Source organism: Podarcis vaucheri (genome assembly GCF_965113315.1).
Source record: "Podarcis vaucheri genome assembly, chromosome: 5".
In the NCBI taxonomy this organism is placed as follows: Eukaryota; Metazoa; Chordata; class Lepidosauria; order Squamata; family Lacertidae; genus Podarcis; species Podarcis vaucheri.
Genome location: NC_138763.1, coordinates 24,814,297 through 24,837,773, shown reverse-complemented (window position 1 = coordinate 24,837,773; position 23,477 = coordinate 24,814,297). Strand labels below are relative to the sequence as shown.

General features: G+C 42.2%; 1 protein-coding gene across 26 annotated transcripts in view; it reads left to right on the top strand.

The window, feature by feature from the left end:
* Positions 1-23,477, top strand: part of MBNL1 (muscleblind like splicing regulator 1) — a 179,653-nt gene that overhangs the window by 82,184 nt on the left and 73,992 nt on the right. Inside the window, exon 1 of one of the 26 annotated variants that reach the window (XM_082224421.1) lies at positions 1,491-1,577. The exons of the other annotated variants lie outside the window; for them this stretch is intronic. The gene's annotated coding sequence lies outside the window, so the exon portion shown is untranslated. Of the gene's footprint in view, positions 1-1,490; positions 1,578-23,477 lie in introns of those variants that run through there. 26 annotated transcript variants of the gene reach the window in all.

Sequence of the window (23,477 nt, the reverse complement as noted above, 5' to 3'; positions counted from 1 at the left end):
CAAATGCTATATGTATGTATGGGATAGCAGGGTGTATAGTTGGCAGAAACTACCCATGGCACTTATAACATGCTTTTTAAATCAGAAACGAACACACTTCCTTCAGAGGCAGAGCTAGCTGCTCTGGCACACAGAGCGGCTCACATGTGGTGCACCTGGGGGCAGGGCGTGCCACTCAAGGGGGTGGCACGGTGAGCGTCACCCCCCATGCCCCCTTCCTCCGCCAGTGACTTCCTTTCCCTAATATTACAGTGTTAATTCACATTCCCTCGTCCTCAACCAGGAAGTGGGGCGCCTTTGGCCTTCCAGATAGTGTTGTACTGCAACTCCCATCATCCTTGACCCTTGACTATGCTGGCTGGGAGTTGATGGGAGTTGGAGCCCAACAACAACAACAACTGGAAGGCCCCACCCACGACTAAACTATGGCTTGGAATTATACCTACCTCAGATAATATTTTCCAAAAATACCCTTAAGAACAGCCATGTTGCCTTTGCACAAAATTACACAAATAGCATGGTAATAAGCACAGTTTGTCTGCTGCTTCTAGCCTGCCATCTACAGTACTGGGATTTTTGTTGTTGTTCGCATTTTAGTGGAAGTGAGGCGTGTGAAAAAGCACAGAGATTGATTTGATAGCTATACTTGGATCTTAGTGACCTATATTTCTTCTCCGCGTGTTGACCAAGGGGATAAAAAAGTGACCCATTTCTTCATAGTTTATATTTATTTTCGGAGAGGCCCTTGCTAACCACCTAGCTGAGCAGCAATGTCGGGGATAATATAACATCAGTGTAAACAAGTTATTTTTGCATGCTAAGGGTGACCATGCAGAAGTGACTCACAGGTCTGCTTTGATGCTTATGACCTAAGCAGTCATTCCCAAGACTTAAAAATAACTTGAGTTTTATAGCACACTCTGCGGAGTAGTGTGTATGTATTACAAGATAGTGTTCACCACCCTTTGACTTTTTGCAAATCTATCCGAAGACTGCCTTAAGCGACTCTTGTGAAACAATATATGTTAGGTCCAATTTATTCATAATATGGGCCGGGGAAGGTGCATTTGCCCATGTAAACAAGGCATCTGTTCTGCTTACGTTTTAAAGCATGTACCATGTGTGCCCTTGATACATCACCGTTGTGCTAATGCTACATGCATACGGCGCATTGACTTTGCTGTTCATATAAACACAATTTGCTCTTCTTCAAGGGAGTTCAGCCAGTGTAGAAGAAATGTGGGTTTGCAGGCTTCTGCCATCAACCCTTCGGGACAGCGAAGAGCTTAGGCAGAAGCGTACAAGAAGCAACGGTGGTTGCAATTTGTCTGTAAACATACAAATAGCTTTTATCAGTGTGCATAGTAACCAAGAATGCTTTGGCAAGCCTTCTGCGTGCAAGGAGAAACTCTATTGAGTTTGCTGTTGCTGTTGCTGCTTATCCTGTGGCTGACCAAGGAAAAGCTGCTGACCTGGGCATCCTTTGCAGCTGGCTGTATTGAAGAGAGTCAAGGCATGAGATACGGCTGTCTTCTGGATTTTTACCAGAGCAAGGAGCCTTGTCCCCCCAGTCAAAGGTAAGGGATGAAGCTGGCTGGTTGGAAGAACTGGTTGGAAGAACTTAAATAAGCCTTGGGTTAAAAGAATATTAAGTGCTGATTTATCTGAACAACTTTTACATATCCATCAGCAGACAAATTGAAGTCACGGCACCACCACATCTGCAATATCTTTTTATTTAATGCATTTATTTGACATTGAATGCTTGTTGTTTGTTTTTTAATGAGTGTTTGGTTTAAAATGAGTCGTTCCGACTTTGTAAGGCTGCTTTGGGTTGTTGTTTTTCTGCGCAAAGTTTCTGTGTAAATACAACCAAGTGAAAATGGTTGATTTATAATCTTGCCTTTATTCTATATATAATAGTAAAATAATATTAATAATGATCTAACTCTTTCAAAGGTGAGAGGTAGATTGCAACTGAACTGTTCCTACACCATGAGATTGGGTTGCCCCCGCCACTTCCAAGAGCAATTTACAATAATGAAATACTGGAATTTAAGAATAACTAAACCTTAGTGTTTTTTGCTGACACAGGGCCAACTCTCAGTGACTACAGCATTTCACCATTACCTTCTCAGATAATGGTATTTCAGCTCAGTTTACTGTAAGATTCAAGGTGAGGGTCTTTGGCACAATCTGATGCATTGACAGATTCTCATATCTGGTCAAATCATCTTTTAATCATTGAAGGAAAGCACCAAGGCTGGTATATCTAGTGAAAAGGACCATGATACCCTCCTGTATTGGTACAAAACCCCTTTTTTACAGGATTCTGTGTGCCGCATCTGGTAAAGAAAGGCAAGTGTGTGCTAGTATCCTTCAGCCACAAAGTCTTAAGTTGGAAAGGCTGCAGGTTTCTGAAGCACAACACCGTAGGATGAGTGTGCACCCACCAAAGGGAACGAAGGCCACCTCATAGTTCTGCCTTTCTCCATCCTCATTTCATTAAAATCAGGAAGAGCTACATAGAGTCGTGCTTTAGACTTCTGTTGACATTGCTGCACTCGAAGCATGACTTCTCAAACCCAGCTGCTAGGATGCATTCATTTAATTTCCGTGACCTCTCCCCCTCCTACTTTTCCATATGCTTAATATGCATATCCCACAGGTTTCCAATGGTAGATTGCTATCAGAGTGCAGATTTACACCATAATGCTTGGTGCCTGGTGAATGGTATTCTGGAGTGTAATTTTGGACAGAGGTCTCTGTGTTCATTGGGGGTTCCTTCCAGGGAAGGGTGTAAAGCAGCTTGGTGCTTTCCATATGTTTTGGACTACAGCTCCTTGGCTGGGGCTGATGGGAGATGTAGTCTAGAACAATAGGAGAGCGCCTGGTTAGAGAAGCCTTCTGTAATACTTTGCAGGCATGCAATGCAACGCTATGTTTCTTAGCTTGGAAGTAAGTCACACTGTATCCGATGACATTTACTCTAGCTTTGTTCTTAGGATTCCAGGCTTAAGTAACATTATTTGTACACAGACTTCTGGTGGTAATATGATTGCAGTTTTCTGCTAAGAAATTCTTTCTTCCCTGATGATGTCTCAGGGTCCACATGTAAAAACGCAGAAGTAGTTGCATGTTTTGAGCTAGCTTTCCTCAACTTTTTTGGAAAGGGGAAAGGGGGTAAAAATTGGGAGAGATCTACTGCTGAATTGAAAGAAAACATAGCAAAAACGACCAACCACCTTTGTACAGTGGAACCTCGGGTTGCGAACGTGATCCATGTGGGAGGCACATTCGCAACCCGCAGCGTTCGCAACCCGCAGCGCTGCATCTGCACACACGGGTGATGAGATTCTGCGCATGTGCGAGCGCTGAAACCCGGATGTCACCTGTTCCAGTACTTCCGGGTTCAGCACACCTGTAACCTGAAAACGCGCAACCCGCAGCGATCGCAACCCAAGGTATGACTGTATTCTGGCATGGAATCAGCTAACAGCTAATTTCTTTTAGTGTTTTTACTTTTGTATGTTTTAACGTGTGGTTGTCATTTTTTCTTTATTTTCTTGTTTTATATTTTTGAAAGCTGCTTTGAGGGTTTGTTTTTTTTACACTCAAGTAGGTAAAATAAACCTTATTAAATAAATAAAATAAATTAAAAACCTGAAATTTAAAGCAAAGATGGCCATGGATGGGGCTGCTGCGGATTTTCTCTAAAGTCAGTGCTTTGCCAGCTGTCCTATTGGCATCACCATTTTTGTTATGAAATAAAATTAGAATTAAGGAGTTTTTTTAAAAAAGAATATTAAAATAGGCAGTTAATTTGCAGCCTGGAAAATTTAATTTCTCTAGCGTTTCTCAGTTGGGGTACTTCAGGAAAACTTAACTACAGTGGTACCTCGGGTTACAGACACTTCAGGTTACAGATGCTTCAGGTTACAGACTTTGCTAACCCAGAAATACTACCTCAGGTTAAGAACTTTGCTTCAGGATGAGAACAGAAATTGTGCGGCGGCAGCGGCAGCAAGAGACCCCATAAGCTAAAGTGGTAACTCAAGTTAAGAACAGTTTTAGGTTAAGAATGGACCTCCAGAATGAATTAAGTTCTTAACCCGAGGTACCACTGTATTGTTGTAAATCAGAATAACATAGAAGCGATCTTGATCTCCAAGTTTGCAGTTTTCTTCTTATTTTATTTTATTTTTTCGTGTGTGTGTGTGCTTGAAAATTTGAAAAAATGCTTACAGTGGGTAAGAAAAAGGGTACACAACTGAAAGCTTTTCTGTACCTAAATGCAGATAAAGCATAAATAATTGGTCATGGGGGCAGCATTTAAAGTTTTGTTTCATTTGGATGGCTGCTTATTCGGGGCACTATCTAGTTAAAGTTTCAGTACCATTAAATCCTGTTGATTTTAGTCTGTGCCTAAAGCTGCCCTGGGGACGCAGGTGGCGCTGTGGGTAAAAGCCTCAGCGCCTAGGGCTTGCCGATCGAAAGGTCGGCGGTTCGAATCCCTGCGGCGGGGTGCGCTCCCGTCGTTCGGTCCCAGCGCCTGCCAACCTAGCAGTTCGAAAGCACCCCCGGGTGCAAGTAGATAAATAGGGACCGCTTACAAGCGGGAAGGTAAACGGCGTTTCCGTGTGCGGCTCTGGTTCGCCAGAGCAGCGATGTCACGCTGGCCACGTGACCCGGAAGTGTCTTAGGACAGCGCTGGCCCCCGGCCTCTTGAGTGAGATGGGCGCACAACCCTAGAGTCTGGCAAGACTGGCCCGTACGGGCAGGGGTACCTTTACCTTTACCTTTACCTTTAAAGCTGCCCTATTGAAATAAATGAAACAGGCTCCAATTCTAGACACAAGGTTCCTGGGGGTAAAATCTCATTAAACTATATAGAAATTGTGTTATTTTAGGATATCCTTAGGCATATTTACCCATATGCCATTGTGTTCAATGGTGCTTGTCCCAGGCAAGTGTGCATAGGATTGCAGCATTAATAGCTTTTGAAACTTTCAGTTTTTGAAATTTTCTGTTAAAATTCCAAGGTGCCGTCCAGCCAAACCAATATGAATTCTTAAGTCTCTTTGATTTAAGTAGCTCTGCTCTCCTGTTGAAATCGCTGGCAATTTAAAAGGGCCCAACACCCCTATGTTTCCATGGGGGGAAGTAGAATCCAAAATGCTCATTTATTTTGTTCTTTTTCGCGTGAGATACAACAGTCGAGACAATGTGCATAATAACAATTTTGCACAAATTATTTCCTACAGAAATAGCAATGGGCTAAAAAGAGAGAGTTGAGGTTTGTAGCCCACTGTTGACTTGTACCAACAGTGAATTTGCTCCTCCAAATGTTTCATGGACCTTAAGGGCTTATACATGTGGCTGTGTAATGTGAATTATAAATCTTGTGTCATTTTTACTGGGTGAACGGAAATGGCTATAATGAACTAAGTAAGCTACCATAAAAGTTAGCTTTTTTTGCCGGGGTGGGGTGTTGTATTACAGAAAAATACAGAGCACAGATATGCTTTATAGCATGTTCAGTGTAAGAATATATATTTCCATGGCCCTACATCTATGAATGTTATTTACTTGGCTTTTCCTGCAGACACAGAAGCACTGATTTTCTTCCACACCATGCCTGAGATAGCGCCTGTTGGTCCCCTGATGTTCTGTTTCCTACATAGCTGCTGCTTTCAATTTACTTTGGCAATATACTGTGTGTGACTTATAGTTAGGTAGCAACCTTTGGTTGTTATTGAAGTAATATGTTTTCGGTTCAGAAAGTTGGCTTTATTGCACAATTCCTAACAGATGTGCATTTCCAGACATCTGGTCGGAGTTTGTTTTACAACCTAGTCATAACCCCCCCAACCCCCCCCAAAAAAACCAGGACCATAATCCAACAAAGGGTTAAGCAAGCTTCAAGCACACTTATAGCTCTGTGTTGGATTGGGGCCAGTTGGTTATATTCAGGTGATGCTGAAGTATACAATGTTCTCATTACCCCTATGGCATCCAAAGCATATTATACATTAAATAAAAATAGTCTCTTTAAAGAGCTGCTTTTGGCAAATCCACTGGGTCCAGTGGGATTTTTATTTTTGAATTGCAGACCTCCAAAAAGAGATCAGAAAAGAGTATTGGTAACTGCTTGTAGAGAAACATGAGCCAAAGACCTTCTTGGGTGTGTACAATTAGTTGCACAATTCTTTGGATTCTGGCTTAAATAAAGAAATAAATCAGTGGACTCCTACAACATTGTGAAGTTATGCAGAATTGTGTGTTTTTTTCTTGTTAAAACCTTTCTTTTGTCAAAATCCCATTCAGAAACCAATTTTAATTTCCAAGACTTTAGGAAGGGATTATTATTATTATTAAATATTTAATACTAGCACCATTCCCACAAGTTCAGAAATTACCAGGATGTAGTTCTGATTGAAAGGCAGGATGAGCCCAGTTCAAATTGACTTCAGCAATGCAGTGGCCTCAAGGAAACTGCTGTTTTCTCAGCCTTGAATTTGTCTTAAGACAGGGATGGGGAGCCTGTGGTCCACAAATATTGCAGGTGGACCACAGCCCCCATCATCCTTGACCATTGATTGGGCTGGCTGGGATGGGGGGCTGATGGGAGTTGGAGTCCAACCACAATTGGAGGGCCTCTTGTTTTCCTATCCTTGCTTTACAAGGATAAGAATACTAGACTGCCTTATAAAAGATTGCTGAGATTATGATTATTCCTGTGAAGGCATACTTCAAATACTTAAGTGTACTATGCAAATGCTAAATGCTATTATTTTCCCATTTCTTCGTTCCAGTTCTCACTCAGGTATCCAATATCTCCTTTCTTGAAGGAGTGCCAATTGTTCCCTGGTTATTGGGAAATCGAAAGAATGACAGCTTTTTGAATTACCTGTAATAGGAACGATAGCACATGCATTCTTTCTAAGTTTTGCTGTGGGCTTTTTTGAATAATTCTCGCAGCTGTTATTAAGAGGGGGCACTATGAATTTCCAGGCATGTTTTTTGCTTCCAAGGCTAGGTTTGGGGTTTTTACTGTGGTCGCTGAGACAAAATATATGTGAATGAGGCTAATTTTCTGATAGCCCTTGGTGTTGGAGGTAAAAATTGAAAATGCCATCAGAATCTAAATCTCCCAAGACATTAAAGTTTGCAAATGACCTGAGTTGTCTATTACATGGATCATGGTGATGGGCTCAGATATTAGCTCTTCCCAACACATTAGTTATCTTCCTGTCATCTATGATGATAGAAAGAAGTGCATCTAAAAGACGAGTGTGTGTAGGAGAGACTATTTTATGAAAAGGAAACAGGTTAGGCGGGGGCAAGTGGTCATTGTGAGGTTCTGTGGGGACAAGTAATTGACATACGCTTGCAATGATGTCAATGACATAAGCCTATTTCAGGCATTGAAACTCCAATGCAGAACAGCACCTGAGCAGAAAGCATAGTTGGACCTCGTAGTGGACCTCCAGCATCAGCACAAACAACCGAACTGTCTACAGGGATGGATATTTTCCATGTGACCTGTAGCCCTAATTGGGCAGAATTACAAGTTGTGTGGAAGTCTGTCATTGTAGCTGTGCGTCCACAGCAATACTATGGATGTCTGGCCAGTGATGGTGCTGTGTTCCTTGGTATAGCCAGTTGCTCTTCCTGTGTTGCTGAATGTGGGAGCTCTGATGCATGGAGGCAACGAAGAACTAGGATCAACTCAAGCTGGGGAAGAAAAGTGGCCTATAAAATTATAATAAATAGAATTAAATACCAGGTTGGAACTATTAGTTCATCTGGAGACCAGTGTTAACTGGTAATGGTTCTGTAAGGTGTTAGGCAGAGGAGGACCTTGCATGTCACCTCAAACAGATCCTTTGGCTGAAGATGTCAGGGACTGAATTCTGGACATGGCGAGTATTCAAAGCATGTTGAGTTAAGGCCATTCCTCAGTGTAGATTAGCTGTACACACCCACTCAACACACACTCTCTCTCTCTTTCTCAGAGGGTAATATACAGTGGTATCTCGGGTTACATACGCTTCAGGTTACTGGTTACACTTTAGGTTACAGACTCCACTAACCCAGAAATAGTACTCGGGTTAAGAACTTTGCTTCAGGATGAGAACAGAAATCATGGTCCAGCGGCGCGGCAGCAGCAGGAGGCCCCATTAGCTAAAGTGGTGCTTCAGGTTAAGAACACTTTCAGGTTAAGAACGGACCTCCGGAACGAATTAAATACTTAACCCGAGGTACCACTGTAGATTGTGTCCCACACATTTTTGTCTCCTTTCAGCTCCTTTCTGTTGAGAATACTTAGAATAGGGTTTTGTTCTCCTGCAAGGTGGTAGTTTGACATGGTTGCAGGTCCAAAAGTCAGCTGTAGGGGCAGAGGAGAGGAGGTTCAAAGAGCCATGGCTTTACAGTATCATACTTTGAGCAGATGAGAACAAAAATAATGCACATATGTGGAGCAATTTCAGACCACCCTATAGTGTGAAGCCACGCCAGATCAAAGCCCTAGCATTAGACTCTGTAAGTCTAGGGCTGCCACTGCAGTTATGTAGCTGATAAAAGTGATTATTTTAGCCGTCTCCTGTTGATGCATGTTAAATTGTATACTTTCACCTCTCAACAAGACTCTGCCTTTGCAGAAGGGAACAGTTGATCCTTCTAGCTAAGAACTACCATCTGCATCAAGCAGTGTTGTGATGTAACTGTTTGGATGAGAAGGATTTTTGTGTGTGCGTGAATTCTAAAGCAGAATGCAATGTATTCTTCTGCATAGTGTTCAAGAAATTCATACAGCACTTTGGCCCATGCTTTAGGATCTGAACCTGGCAATATATTCTTCAGCTTAATTAAATTTGTTCAATCAATTCCTTTAAAAAATAAAAATGTGTGGTTTGTGCATGGCCTCTCCGTAACCACGAAAAGTAGTAATAATTGTTATTCTTCCTTTATTCATTATTTTTACCGAGAATGGTTTCATGACAACTTATAGCAAAAATATAGTACAAACACAACATACAGGTTTAAAACAGTAAACAAAACTAAAAGTGATCCCACACTAGGTCTCTCCCCACCCCATTGTTCTAAAATCTCTCAAGAAATCATGGCCGTCTTCTGATTCATATATAGCAAAACATGTGCATTAGTCCTTAGTTATATTTTAAAAGGCATAAATAAATAACTATGAATAATTCTAGGACATTTAGTTCGTTGTAATTTTTTTTGTCCGTGTGAAAAGTTAAAACTGTCTTGTCACCCCTTCTGCCATTGCTCTCCCCTTCTTCTGTTGCTTCCCTGTGTATATTTTTAGATCGGAAGCCTCTCGGGGCAGGGACCTGTCAAACTTGCTGTCTGTAAAGCACCATGTATATTAATAGCACTGTAGAAATCATAATAATCTCCTGTGCATGCCCTCTCCCAAAGCACAAAGCTAAACCGGACCCTAACAAAATTTGCACGGTGCTCAGAACTATAGGTTTGTTCGTTCAGTGGAAAGACTAGGTTGATGACATCCTTTCCATTGTGATACAGTGGTACCTCGGGTTAAATACGCTTCAGGTTACAGACTCCGCTAACCCAGAAATAGTACCTCAGGTTAAGAACTTTGCTTCAGGATGAGAACAGAAATTGTGCTCCGGCGGCGCAGCGGCAGCGGGAGGCCTCATTAGCTAAAGTGGTGCTTCAGGTTAAGAACAGTTTCAGGTTAAGAACAGACCTCCAGAACGAATTAAGTACTTAACCCGAGGTACCACTGTATAGCCCATCCAGGGACCAAGGATCTCTAGGGTAAGGGGTAGGCAAAGTGGTAATGTTGGACTCTCAGCTCCAGCCAATGCAGCCTAGTGGTCAAGGATGATGGGAGTTGCAGCCCATCAACATAAGGAAGGCACCATGTTGGCTGCCCCTGCTGTAGGGCATGTGCTATTTGTATGTATAGTGTGGTAGAACAGGCATTCATCACATTCATGGGTGATCCCCAAAATAAACAAAGGCTAGAATAACAGCTTAGGCTATGTGGAACTCCATGAACTTCACAAAGAGCCCCTAAATGGGTTGGAGCGTTTGTTAGGACCATGTTCCAGAAGAAACCCTTTTGGACGGCTTTGGAATATAGCACATTGACATATGTCAGCTAAAAAATTACTACATGAGTAATATAAAGGCAAGCATATAAAGTGCCAGGACAGTATTTAATGTTCCATAAAAATAAAAAAAACCTAGTGTGAGAGAACTTTTGAATAATCTGATGATATACCTGAGTTACAAGAGACCTTGTTTCTATATGCCACGACAGCTGCAAGAATTATGTTAGCACAAAATTGGAGATATACCTGAGTTACTGCACTGCTGAGTACAAAGAATTGATGCTATCAAATGCTGAGCAAGTTTTACAAACTCTAGCTGCAAAGCAATAATAAGAGAACTTTGCATTGCTTACCAGGCGATCCCTGGCTTAGCATTTTGAAGTCCCTTTCGCAATCAATATTTTTCTGTGGTCCCTGCGTCGAAAGGCATTGTGTGGGCCAATGAATTTGGCCATTCTTACAAATAAGGATAACCACACATCTTACTAAGCTATCTAGAGGCAACATAACTGAACGCCTCAACAGCACTAGCACCTTATCTGGGAGCAGGGATTTTGAACATTAACAGAGAATGGGCATGCACAGACTGCAGTGTTGCATGTTAATCAAACCCAACAAAGAAAGACCCTGAGTTGGAAATTATGTGCTTCCGATGTGTAGATCATACACATATGAGTCTGCAGCCAACAACAGCTTATCATTGCTCTTAATTTACTGCCCATACATGTAGTGATTTATTTATCTATGTAGTTATAGGTATGCAGATATTTTTGTTGTTGCTGAGTAGGCGTGTTCAGACATTCACTTTGCACACTTAATTCACTTATTGTGAGCATGCATTTCTTTTACTAGTCCTTCTCTACTAGCGACATCCTTTGTGCTTCATTAAAAGAGTTTCAGACCCATAAAAGTGTTATGGTAAGAACAATTGAAAAATGAGTATCTGCTTACATCGTCTTTTGTTCAGCTCTTTTGGAGCTCCGGGATACAAAATACAGATGATTACAGAGTATTATCCAAAAAACTGATTTCAAGTCACTCTTTTTTTACACACAAAAAGCATTTCACAGACCTACTAGAAAGATAGCCAAACACAGCTGTGAGTTTGGTTACAACACAGACGTCTGTTGAAACAACATAGTTAATAAGATGCAAACTGTAAAGAAGGAAATTAATTTTGTATAGTTAAAAAAAAAGACAGTTTATGCTAAAAAGTCTATTTGGCATATTAAATTATTACAATATATTTATTTGCCCTTTTTGTCATTAACACATTCCAGGACTAATTATTTAATCAATTCATTCCAAGCTACAAGGAGCAACACATTTTGCTACTGTAATGACCTTACAGTGTATTCGTATTTTGTTGGCACTGTTTCACAGAGCTTAATTTTTGAGTTTAAAGTGCTCCATTTTAGCAAGGAATACCTAAAAGGACAGCGAATGTTTTGTTTTGTTTTGTTTTTGGGCTTGTGAATGTTGGTATTGCAGTATCTCATATTGTTGTTGTTGTTGTTGTTTAGTCGTTTAGTCGTGTCCGACTCTTCGTGACCCCATGGACCAGAGCACGCCAGGCACTTCTGTCCTCCACTGCCTCCCGCAGTTTGATCAAACTCATGCTGGTAGCTTCAAGAACACCATCCAACCATCTCATTCTCTGTCGTCCCCTTCTCCTTGTGCCCTCCATCTTTCCCAACATCAGGGTCTTTTCCAGGGAGTCTTCTCTTCTCATGAGGTGGCCAAAGTATTGGAGCCTCAGCTTCACGATCTGTCCTTCCAGTGAGCGCTCAGGGCTGATTTCCTTCAGAATGGAGAGGTTTGATCTTCTTGCAGTCCATGGGACTCTCAAGAGTCTCCTCCAGCACCATAATTCAAAAGCATCAATTCTTCGGCGATCAGCCTTCTTTATGGTCCAGCTCTCACTTCCATACATCACTACTGGGAAAACCATGGCTTTTACTATACGGACCTTTGTTGGCAAGATGATGTCTCTGCTTTTTAAGATGTTGTCTAGGTTTGCCATCGCCTTTCTCCCAAGGAGCAGGCGTCTTTTAATTTCGTGGCTGCTGTCACCATCTGCACTGATCATGGAGCCCAAGAAAGTAAAATCTCTCGACTTCCGGGTTGGCGCCATCGCCGAATGGCGGACTCCCTCCGAGCTCCGGAGGGAGTCTGCTCGGCAGGGGCTGGGTCCTACCGCGCCGGCGACGCGGGGACCCTTAGAAACCACGGGAACGGATCCCGTGGACATGGTGACTCGGCTGGCACCGTTATGGCCATGATCTTCGTTTTTTTGATGTTGAGCTTCAGACCATATTTTGCGCTCTCCTCTTTCACCCTCATTAAAAGGTTCTTTAATTCCTCTTCACTTTCTGCCATCAAGGTTGTATCATCTGCATATCTGAGGTTGTTGATATTTCTTCCGGCAATCTTAATTCCGGCTTGCGATTCATCCAGCCCAGCCTTTCGCATGATGAATTCTGCATATAAGTTAAATAAGCAGGGAGACAATATACAGCCTTGCCATACTCCTTTCCCAATTTGGAACCAATCAGTTGTTCCATATCCAGTTCTAACTGTAGCTTCTTGTCCCACATAGAGATTTCGCAGGAGACAGATGAGGTGATCGGGCACTCCCATTTCTTTAAGAACTTGCCATAGTTTGCTGTGGTCAACACAGTCAAAGGCTTTTGCATAGTCAATGAAGCAGAAGTAGATGTCTTTCTGGAACTCTCTAGCTTTCTCCATTATCCAGCGCATGTTTGCAATTTGGTCTCTGGTTCCTCTGCCTCTTCTAAATCCAGCTTGCACTTCTGGGAGTTCTCGGTCCACATACTGCTTGAGCCTTCCTTGTAGAATTTTAAGCATAACCTTGCTAGCGTGTGAAATGAGTGCAATTGTGCGGTAGTTGGAGCATTCTTTGGCACTGCCTTTCTTTCGGATTGGAATGTAGACTGATCTTCTCCAATCCTCTGGCCACTGCTGAGTTTTCCAAACTTGCTGGCATATTGAGTGTAGCACCTTAACAGCATCATCTTTTAAAATTTTAAACAGTTCAGCTGGAATACCATCACTTCCACTGGCCTTGTTATTTGCAGTGCTTTCTAAGGCCCATTTGACTTCACTCTCCAGGATGTCTGGCTCAAGGTCAGCAACCACACTACCTGGGGTGTATGAGACATCCATATCTTTCTGGTATAACTCCTCTGTGTATTCTTGCCACCTCTTCTTGATGTCTTCTGCTTCAGTTAGGTCTTTACCACTTTTGTCCTTTATTATGGTAATCTTTGTACGAAATGTTCCTTTCATATTGCCGATTTTCTTGAACAGATCTCTGGTTCTTCCCATTCTGTTGCTTTCCTCTATTTCTTTGCATTGCTCGTTTAAGAAGGCCTTCTTGTCTCTCCTTGCTATTCTTTGGAAATCTGCATTCAATTTCTTGTATCTTTCATTATCTCCCTCGCATTTTGCTTGCCTTCTCTCCCCCGCTATTTGTAAGGCCTCGTTGGACAGCCACTTTGCTTTCTTGCATTTCTTTTTCATTGGGATGGTTTTAGTTGCTGCCTCCTGTATAATGTTGCGAGCCTCCACCCATAGTTCTTCAGGCACTCTGTCCAGCAAATCTAAATCCTTAAACCTGTTCCTCACTTCCACTGTGTATTCATAAGGGATTTGGTTTAGATTGTATCTTACCTGTCCAGTGGTTTTTCCTACTTTCTTCAGTTTAAGCTTGAATTTTGCTATAAGAAGCTGATGATCTGAGCCACAGTCAGCTCCAGGTCTTGTTTTTGCTGACTGTATAGAGCTTCTCCATCTTTGGCTGCAGAGAATATAATCAATCTGATTTCGATGTTGCCCATCTGGGGATGTCCATGTGTAGAGTCGTCTCTTGTGTTGTTGGAAAAGCGTGTTTGTGATGACCATCTTGTTCTCTTGGCAGAACTCTATTAGCCTTTGCCCTGCTTCGTTTTGATCTCCAAGGCCAAACTTGCCAGTTGTTCCTTTTATCTCATATTAGAGACAGCCATTCTTAAATTCAGCCATAATCCATACCTATGTGGCTATGATTTGATTTGGCTGCTTGATAGGTTAAGAACCACGACCCCAGTCTAGCAACTCTGATGCTGAATGCTAAGTTGCTCAAATGCCTTGTACAGGTATTGTTCAGGATTTCATACGTGCGTATTATCAGCCACGCGTCACGAGTCACATTCCCATTGCCATCCAATGGCTTGGATTTTGGATTATTATTTTTTTGTAGTGGGACCCAGCCCCAATTTTACTGGCAGTTTTCTGGATTTTAGATCATATCTGGCAGCTGTGTGAGAAGAAGACCCCTGTGCAACATTGCAGTGGCCAATATGCGCATGCACATGTAATAGATCTTGTGACACAAATATAGAAAGGTTGTTAGATACTAATCTGCAGTATGACTAGCACATCTGAGGTTTTGCCAGGGAATCGAATCAGTTCTCACAGGGATACCAATAAAAACCTGCTAGTTATTTTGTAACTGTACTTTTTCTTCCCAGTTTTCTTGCCCCTTTAGTGCAGTAATATTTGAGAACTGAAAGTCTTAACAATGCCACACATCAAGCCACCACAGTAGAACGCTACAAAATCCGTAAGACAGTGTCTAAGTAACAGTCGTACCTTAGTTTTCGAACAGCTTAGTTCTTGAATGTTTCGGCTCCTGAACGCCGCAAACCCGGAAGTAAGTTTTCCGGTTTGCGAACTTTTTTTGGAAGCCAAACATCCAGCGGGGCTTCTGCAGCTTCCGATTGGCTGCAGGAGCTTCCTGCAGCCAATCAGAAGTCGCGCTTTGGTTTCCGAATGTTTTGGAAGTCGAACAGACTTCCAGAATGGATTCCGTTCAACTTCCAAGGTACGAATGTATTGCTGCTGTTTGACACCTCATAAAATAATGGCCCTGTTGGGAGGAATAATAAGATATATGCTTCCCATGACATGACCAGTCACAAGGAATCAAAATCCAACTTGGCAAAATTTGCAGTTAAAAAGTCTTCCAAGATTCAAGTGGAATAAGGACAGAGAGGAAATGAAGACGTGGATCTGCCAAAATGACACGAAAAAGCCCAGCATGCCAGTTCTTGCAACGAATGCCCATATATAACTTGTATCTTCCTTTATCCAATCTCCCACCTGTAGCTTCTGTCTCCTTTTACTGATGTTCTGAAAAGACCAAGTAGCAAAAGTGCTTCAGAAGCAGAAATAATGGCTGTCAGTTTTTACTGCGATCCTACTTGCACTGGAAAAGGGATTCTTTTAAAAACGGGTGAATTAAAAGATTCGTGAAATAAAGGCATGTTGTAACAGCCCACGGCTAAATTCAATAAATGTGACTTGACTTATAAATTGAAAGCAACAACAGCAGCAGCAGCAACAACCTAAATAGAAACAGCTGGCTGTTGGACCATTAAATGAGTGAAGTAATTTACAGCTAAACTGTAGACAGTGGGTAGAATTGTTGATAAAAGAGGGCTGATCACTACCTGCAGCTGGCTGAGCCTTTAACAGTATTTCTTTGTTCACTGCTTCTCACTGGCTGACCCGTATGAAGCTTTAATGATAAATGAATCAAATTTGCCATGTCCTTTTGCTTGATCTGGAAACCGAGTGACTGTTTTTACTATTAAACTGTTAGTTCTTACATGCTCCGGGTAAGGTTCATATAGATGAACGTAGGTCATTAGCCATTGAACTTCATGGTTCTAGATTTTTGCTTTTCGGGTTGCTGAGTGCAGAGCTCTGCATAATCCCCCAATGGTTTTGCTTTTTTGTTTTTAATTCAATGCTCACAGAGGGAGCTGTTTTTATCAAAACGTTAGCAGTCTGCAAGATGGTTGGAAAATAGCCAAACAGTAATTCTCATAAAATCAGGGGAGGGGAGTAATGGTGGCGACACAGTAGTGTTGGTGCTGACCTTTAAAGCCCTAAATGGCCTTGGCCCATTATACCTGAAGGAGCATCTCCACCCCCATCATTCAGCCCGGACACTGAGGTCCAGCTCCGAGGGCCTTCTGGCAGTTTCCCCACTGTGAGATGTGAGGTTACAGGAAACCAGGCAGAGGGCCTCCTTGGTGGTGGTGCCTGCCCTGTGGAATCCCCTCCCGTCAGATGTCAAGGAAAGAAACAACTATCTGACTTTTAGAAGACATCTGAAGGCAGCCCTGTTTAGGGAAGTTTTTAATGTTTGACCTTTTATTGTGTTTTAATATCCTGTTGGAAGCCGCCCAGAATGGCAGGGGAAACCCAGCCAGATGGGTGGGGTGTAAAAAATTAAATTATTATTATTACTTTAAATACTTGAAAGGCAGTCACCTAGAAGACTTGTTCTCTACTGCCCCAGATGGCAGGATTTTATATATAATGTGATTAAGTTACAGCAGATTCCAGCTGAGCATTTAGCAGAAACCTCTTGGCAGTGAGATAAGTTTATCAATGGAACCAAGGGTCTTTAGCTCAGCGATGATGGGATTTGTAGTCCAACAACATCTGGGGACCCACAGGTTGAGAAAGGCTGGTCTAAGGGGTGGTGGGTTGCCCCTCGCTAGTGGTCTTCAGACAGATGCTCTGTGGTTTAACCCACAGCTGGGAGTTGCTAGGAGGCCCCCATTCCCTTCCCAGAAATACAGTTTACAGAGTTCGGTTGGGTTTGATTTCATTTAATATTTGCTTTCCTCTTTTTCCAACAACAAAGTTGAGCTCAAAATGTCTCAAAATGATGATATTAACATTTCAGTAGAAATAAAAATAAATAAAAATATTGTCCAGTAGCACCTTAGAGACCAACTAAGTTTGTTCTTGGTATGAGCTTTCGTGTGCATGCACACTTCTTCAGGAACCATTGTCATCATTATAACCATATCAAAAGCACAATAGTGTATAAATAAGGCAAAAAGCTAACAAATCTATCAATCAGTAACATTCAGTACATGATTCAAAATATCAGAAATGACTGCTGAGCACCACCCCTTCCCCGAGTGCAAGAAGGGTTGATAGTTAAACCACCCTGGGAATTGTAGCTCTGTGATAGGAACTCTCAGCACCCCTAACAAAGTACGTTTCCCAAGATGGTTGTATGGTTTGGATTCAATCAAATAATAGGAAATCAGAGCTTGGAAAGTTTATTTCAAAAGGAACTAGTTCTAGTTCAACTTTAAAAAGAAATTTCAGTTCAAGTTTATCCCTTTACAAAATGAGCTAGTTTGTGTGAGGAGTTTACAGTCAAGTAAACTTTGCCCTGATCTAAACACACACAGATTGGCTAGGGACTGACCATTCACTTACATGTGCAAAGCACTTTCTGATACGGAAGTGAAAAATAAAATTCCTCCTTGTGAAGAAGGTTGTGTTTTGTTCAAGTAACTCTTTAAAGGGTTCACTGGAGCAGCTGTGATGTCAGGTACCTTTTATTTTTAAAACATTGAGCCTACTTCCTAGGAGTAAGTTCCATTGAATTTACTGGGGATAACTTTTGTGTGATGTGTAGGATTGTACTAGTAATGTCTCAGAACAGTGGGACTGTATTCCTGCTTATCAGAAATTCTCATATATCACTGTGCAAACAGTAAATAACTGGAAGACTTCTAAATGAGGGAGATGCTACAAAAACTCAAAGATGTCATTAGGCGGTCAGTTTATTTTATTTTATGATTATATTGGATCTGAACGAATGCAACAAAATGATTAGAAAACATAAACCTCATAGCTAAATCAGCGTAATAATTACTGCAGTGAAAACAGTGTGCCAGAAAGGAGAGACTGATAGATTGGTTTGGCTAATTTGCAATTTAAAAGAAAACCTTAGTAGTACAAATAGTGAGTTCATGATATACTGAGAGGCTTTGATGCGCTGAAATACTTCTGTTTATTCAAAATGAAATATAATGTAGTCTTGCTACCCGTAGGAAGCCCACACGTCCTGCTGTTATATCTAATTTTTTATTTTCTTTTTTTGGCATGGTTGCAGTGGGCAATGTTCAATTATTCATGCTTTAGAAAATATAGCTGTAACCCTGCCAATACTCACACCAAATGAGGGCATAAATCAAGAAGTGAGAAAAATATCCCTGAGGTTGCAGTCCTAGTAAGTACCGTGAGTAAGGCTGTGTACATGCGGCATTTTATTCTAGATCCAATGCACATGGAGGACATCCTTTTTTCCACATAGTCCGCACACAAACTCGATCAGAGTTTTCCAAACTAGGGTCTCCAACTGTTGTTGGACTACAACTCCCATCATTCCTAGCTTGGAAGGACCAGTAGTCAGGGATGATGGGAGTTGTAGTCCAACAACAGTTGGAGACCACATTTGGGAAAGCCTGGTCTAGAATCTTCTGCATCTTTTTTTGTACTTTTTGAGAAATTGGTTTCATTCCAAAAATAAAAAGCTCAGTGTGGATTCCACATTACCCCACAGTGTGCCAATTTTGGCAGTCCTGGAAGCAGAGAAGATGTAACTGCATCTGGCCAGTGAAGTTGTGGGTGGGTGTATAGCAAGACTGCCATCACCGTTTCCTTCTTCCTTTACCTAGGGCGCATGTGCAGGGCATAAAAGGCATGAGTGATCAAAGGGAGGGTTTTTAAGCACATCACAAGCAACTACACCCACTCTTGTGGGTGTCAGGATCTAGAACCAACCTAGATTTTAAGTAGCATGTTGAGGACAAGCATGAATGATTCCAAACTGATAAAGGCTACTTATTTTTTATTTTTATTTTTTTGCTACAAATGGGTTAATATATACATAGCCTGAGTCCTCTTAAAAACTCAGTGGGACTTCTGTGTAAAAGTTCGCAGGACTAGGGGTGTAAAGTAAGAATTTATATAAGTACTTCTGGGGGGTCAGGAAAAGTTTCTAGAAGAAACAGCCCTGCTGCCAAAGGCAGCAATACTGGTCTTATAGAATATATACTGTGTATGCCTTAGTATCTGATGTTCTAGAGAGACTAAGGGACTCGGAATTCTTGGCAATGAATTCTGAGGCGATACTGACTCAAACCTGTGCTTTAAGTTTGCTGACCCTTTGCGAATGGGTTCTGCAGCATGTCCTGTCAGCTTTCTGAAAGGTGCCAGAGTAATGGGAAGAGGAAAATGAAACCACAATGTAGTTCTCCATTTATCAGTATTTTCTCCATTATGTACATGATCAGTGAAGAAGTGGTTCAGTTGCCAGGGAATAACCACTGTTACACAGAGATCTTTGGAATGATACGGCTGACTGGAACCTTCATAAAACGGTATAATCTGAGGATTTAAGGGAACTTAAATGCCTTCTGGGCCCGCTGGGTATCTGCAGAGAAGCAGAGACCTAGGAACAGTGTAGATGCTACATCAGAACTCAAGCAATCTGCAAGTCAATCTGACTTGAATTGATTTTTATAAATGAGAAACATTACATCAATCGGGAAATCTCAACCATTACTGTCATGTTTCCACTGATTAGATCCTTCTAATTTCACTGGTAGAACATGACTTTGCTGAGTAGAACACCTTTTACATACCGATCGCTGGTTGGGAGAGATGTATTTCTAATTATAGTGCCTGGGCTTCTTTTAATCTAATAAACCTACTGTTGCTTTTAACAGCACCATGAAACTAGCTTGTCTCTTTGTAGTTGTCGCTATATATGTTAGGAAAATAAATTAAGTAAGGCTTATCAGTTTCTTTCCTTTTCTGAATCCACACCTCTGTTTTGCTAGGGACCTAATAGCAGCATTCCATGGACTTCAGTGAGGTGGCCAAAAGTTAAGCAAGTGTTAGGCAGTTAATTGAATAACTACAGTAGGCAGTATCTGAAGGGTATCTGAAGAAGTGTGCATGCACACGAAAGCTCATACCAAGAACTAACTTAGTTGGTCTTTAAGGTGCTACTGGAAGGAATTTTTTTATTTTGACTATGGCAGACCAACACGGCTACCTATCTGTTACAGTAGGCAGGATCGTCTAGTCCAGGGTTTCCCCTAACATGGGAATCTCCAGCTGTTTTTGGACTACAACTCCCATCATCCATAGTCATCAGGGATGATGGGAATTGTAGTCCAAAAACAGCTGGAGACCCAAGTTTGGGAAGCCCTGATCTAGTCCAATGCCCTACAAGGCACGGATAGGCAGCTGTCCCATACGGGGATCAAACTTACCCAGGCTGTTTAATTGATTTTAATACTGCATTTTAAATTGTTGTAACCCACTCTGGGACCTCATGGTGTGAAGGGCAGATAAGGAATAGGATAAATAGAAATAAATAAATAAATAAATAAATAAATAAATAAATAAAACAGTGGAACCTCAGGTTACATACGCTTCAGGTTACAGACTCCACTAACCCAGAAATATTACCTCGGGTTAAGAACTTTGCTTCAGGATGGGAACAGAAATCGTGCAGCGGCGGTGTGGTGGCAGCAGGAAGCACGATTAGCTAAAGTGGTGCTTCAGGTTAAGAACAGTTTCAGGTTAAGAACGGACCTCCGGAATGAATTAAGTACTTAACCCGAGGTACGACTGTAATAATAATGTGGGCAGAGCAAATGCGTTTCTGTACCGCTTGCCCCCAATACACCCACCTCTTCAGTCTTCATCTAGGCATGCAAGAGATGTTATCACAGTTCGGTGACATCTTCCAGTCAGCAAAAGCCCTTTAGAAGTGTAGAGATCATGGTCAGTGAGGGGTGTGGGCTTGAGGAAAAAGACATGGTTTGGGGGAAAGGCAAGATGGCTGAATAGAGAGGGCTGAAGTACCACATTTGCCCTGCAGGACTCAACCTGCCCCTAAGTAGTCCTTCTGAATCTGGAAACTCCTGGCACAATAACTGGGTTAGCTTTCGATATCTCACATACAGATTTTAAAAAATTGTCCTCCTCTCTGCCTGTTGGACCTTGCGAATGCAGCCGCGTGCCTCCATTTTAATTCATTGCTTTGTTAAGAGAGCGCACTCCTTTCCTTTCGACAACATAGAATCATAGAATCATAGAGTTGGAAGAGACCACAAGGGCCATCGAGTCCAACCCCCTGCCAAGCAGGAAACACCATCAGAGCACTCCTGACATATGGTTGTCAAGCCTCTGCTTAAAGACCTCCAAAGAAGGAGACTCCACCACACTCCTTGGCAGCAAATTCCACTGTCGAACAGCTCTCACTGTCAGGAAGTTCTTCCTAATGTTTAGGTGGAATCTTCTTTCTTGTAGTTTGGATCCATTGCTCCGTGTCCGCTTCTCTGGAGCAGCAGAAAACAACCTTTCTCCCTCCTCTATGTGACATCCTTTTATATATTTGAACATGGCTATCATATCACCCCTTAACCTCCTCTTCTCCAGGCTAAACATGCCCAGCTCCCTTAGCCGTTCCTCATAAGGCATCGTTTCCAGGCCTTTGACCATTTTGGCTGCCCTCCTCTGGACACGTTCCAGTTTGTCAGTGTCCTTCTTGAACTGTGGTGCCCAGAACTGGACACAGTACTCCAGGTGTGGTCTGACCAGAGCAGAATACAGTGGCACTATTACTTCCCTTGATCTAGATGCTATACTCCTATTGATGCAGCCCAGAATTGCATTGGCTTTTTTAGCTGCCGCGTCACACTGTTGGCTCATGTCAAGTTTGTGATCAACCAAGACTCCTAGATCCTTTTCACATGTACTGCTCTCAAGCCAGGTGTCCCCTAAGCCAGGTGTCCCCCATCTTGTGCCTCTCATTTTTTTTGCCCAAGTGCAATACTTTACATTTCTCCCTGATAAAATTCATCTTGTTTGTTTTGGCCCAGTTCTTTAAACACTCTAGGTCGTTTTGAAGTGTGATCCTGTCCTCTGGGGTGTTAGCCACCCCTCCCAGTTTGGTGTCATCTGCAAATTTGATCAGGATGCCCTTGAGTCCATCATCCAAGTCGTTGATAAAGATGTTGAATAAGACCGGGCCCAAGACAGAACCCTGTGGCACCCCACTAGTCACTCTTCTCCAGGATGAAGAGGAACCATTGATGAGCACCCTTTGGGTTCGGTCAGTCAGCCAGTTACAAATCCACTGAGTGGTAGCATAGTCAAGACCGCATTTTACCAGCTTCTTTACAAGAATATCATGGGGCACCTTGTCAAATGCCTGTGGCTTTCTAGATAGGGAATCTGGTATCCATAGCTGGCCCGGGTACTGAATAGTTCCCACTGTACAGGCTGCCAAAGAGCAGCTCCAATCGATGGCAATTGTGACGTTGGGTTTCTTTTCCGAGGGACACCTGTCCAACTCATTTCACGCTAGTCATCCAACAGCTATTAGGAGCAAATGACTGTTAGTGCAAAGAAGTGGTTGATCGTGGGTGGCTTCCAAACCTGAGCCAAGCATTCGGTGAGCAGAGCTGCTTAAAGCACTCTGCCTCTGATTCCATTAATGTTCCATACAGTCAGAGGAAAAGTCTCATTCTTAGTGATTTTGATACCACCGTGACTTATTTTTGAACTGCACGGTGTTTTGTTGGGCGGCTCATGCTTCCTTGTTCACATGATGATGTGCATGATTTGGAATGATTATTTCTAAGGCTTCTTGTAAATGAAAGCATAACCTGGGAGCTGCCTTGTTTGAAGTGGTTACCTGAAGTTTAGCTTTCTGACACATGGTTTCTGCATTGTCTCAGCAGACCTGGGGTCTCAAACCTGTGTGGGCTGAGATAGCCTGACTGCAGGAACAGAGGATACACTACACTAGCAAGGGAGGACCCGTGGGAGAAATGCTTATTCCCCCTTCATGCTCAACAATGGTCTCCTGTAAAAGGCCCCACTGAAATTAGCCCCTTCCCCAGGTGGGTTGGCTTTCAGCTAGGGAGGGGATTTAAACAGCAGCTTGAGAGGAGACTTGGGTGGAATCTAGACACATATAAAAAAACACTGTGAAAATGCTTTAAAAAAAAGGTTCCGAAAAATATATTGAATTTACCATAGCTCACCATTGCCATCTAGTGTCATATTTGTATAATGCGCTTTGCAACACACTTCAATTGTTTGCAGCTGTATAGCTGAACCCATGCATTTAACAGGTGGGGTTAAATCAGGGTTAGACATCCCCCTTCTTCCTGCTCATTCTTCCCCGTAATTGCCCCCATAACAGTCTTTGTATTTGCAAGGGAAACATGAGGTCAGCAACCCTTTATTCCTTTTGTAATGTGTAGATTCACCCCTCAGATTAAATTTAAAACATCCATGTTGGGAATCAGGAGTTTTATTACGTTCCAAACATTGCTTAAAATCATCCATATCATAACTATGTATGATATATATCATAACTTATTTAGGTTCTGATCCTGCACAAACTTACTGTCTATGGAACAACCACCCCCATGAGTTTTGCGCAGTCCCAACACTAAC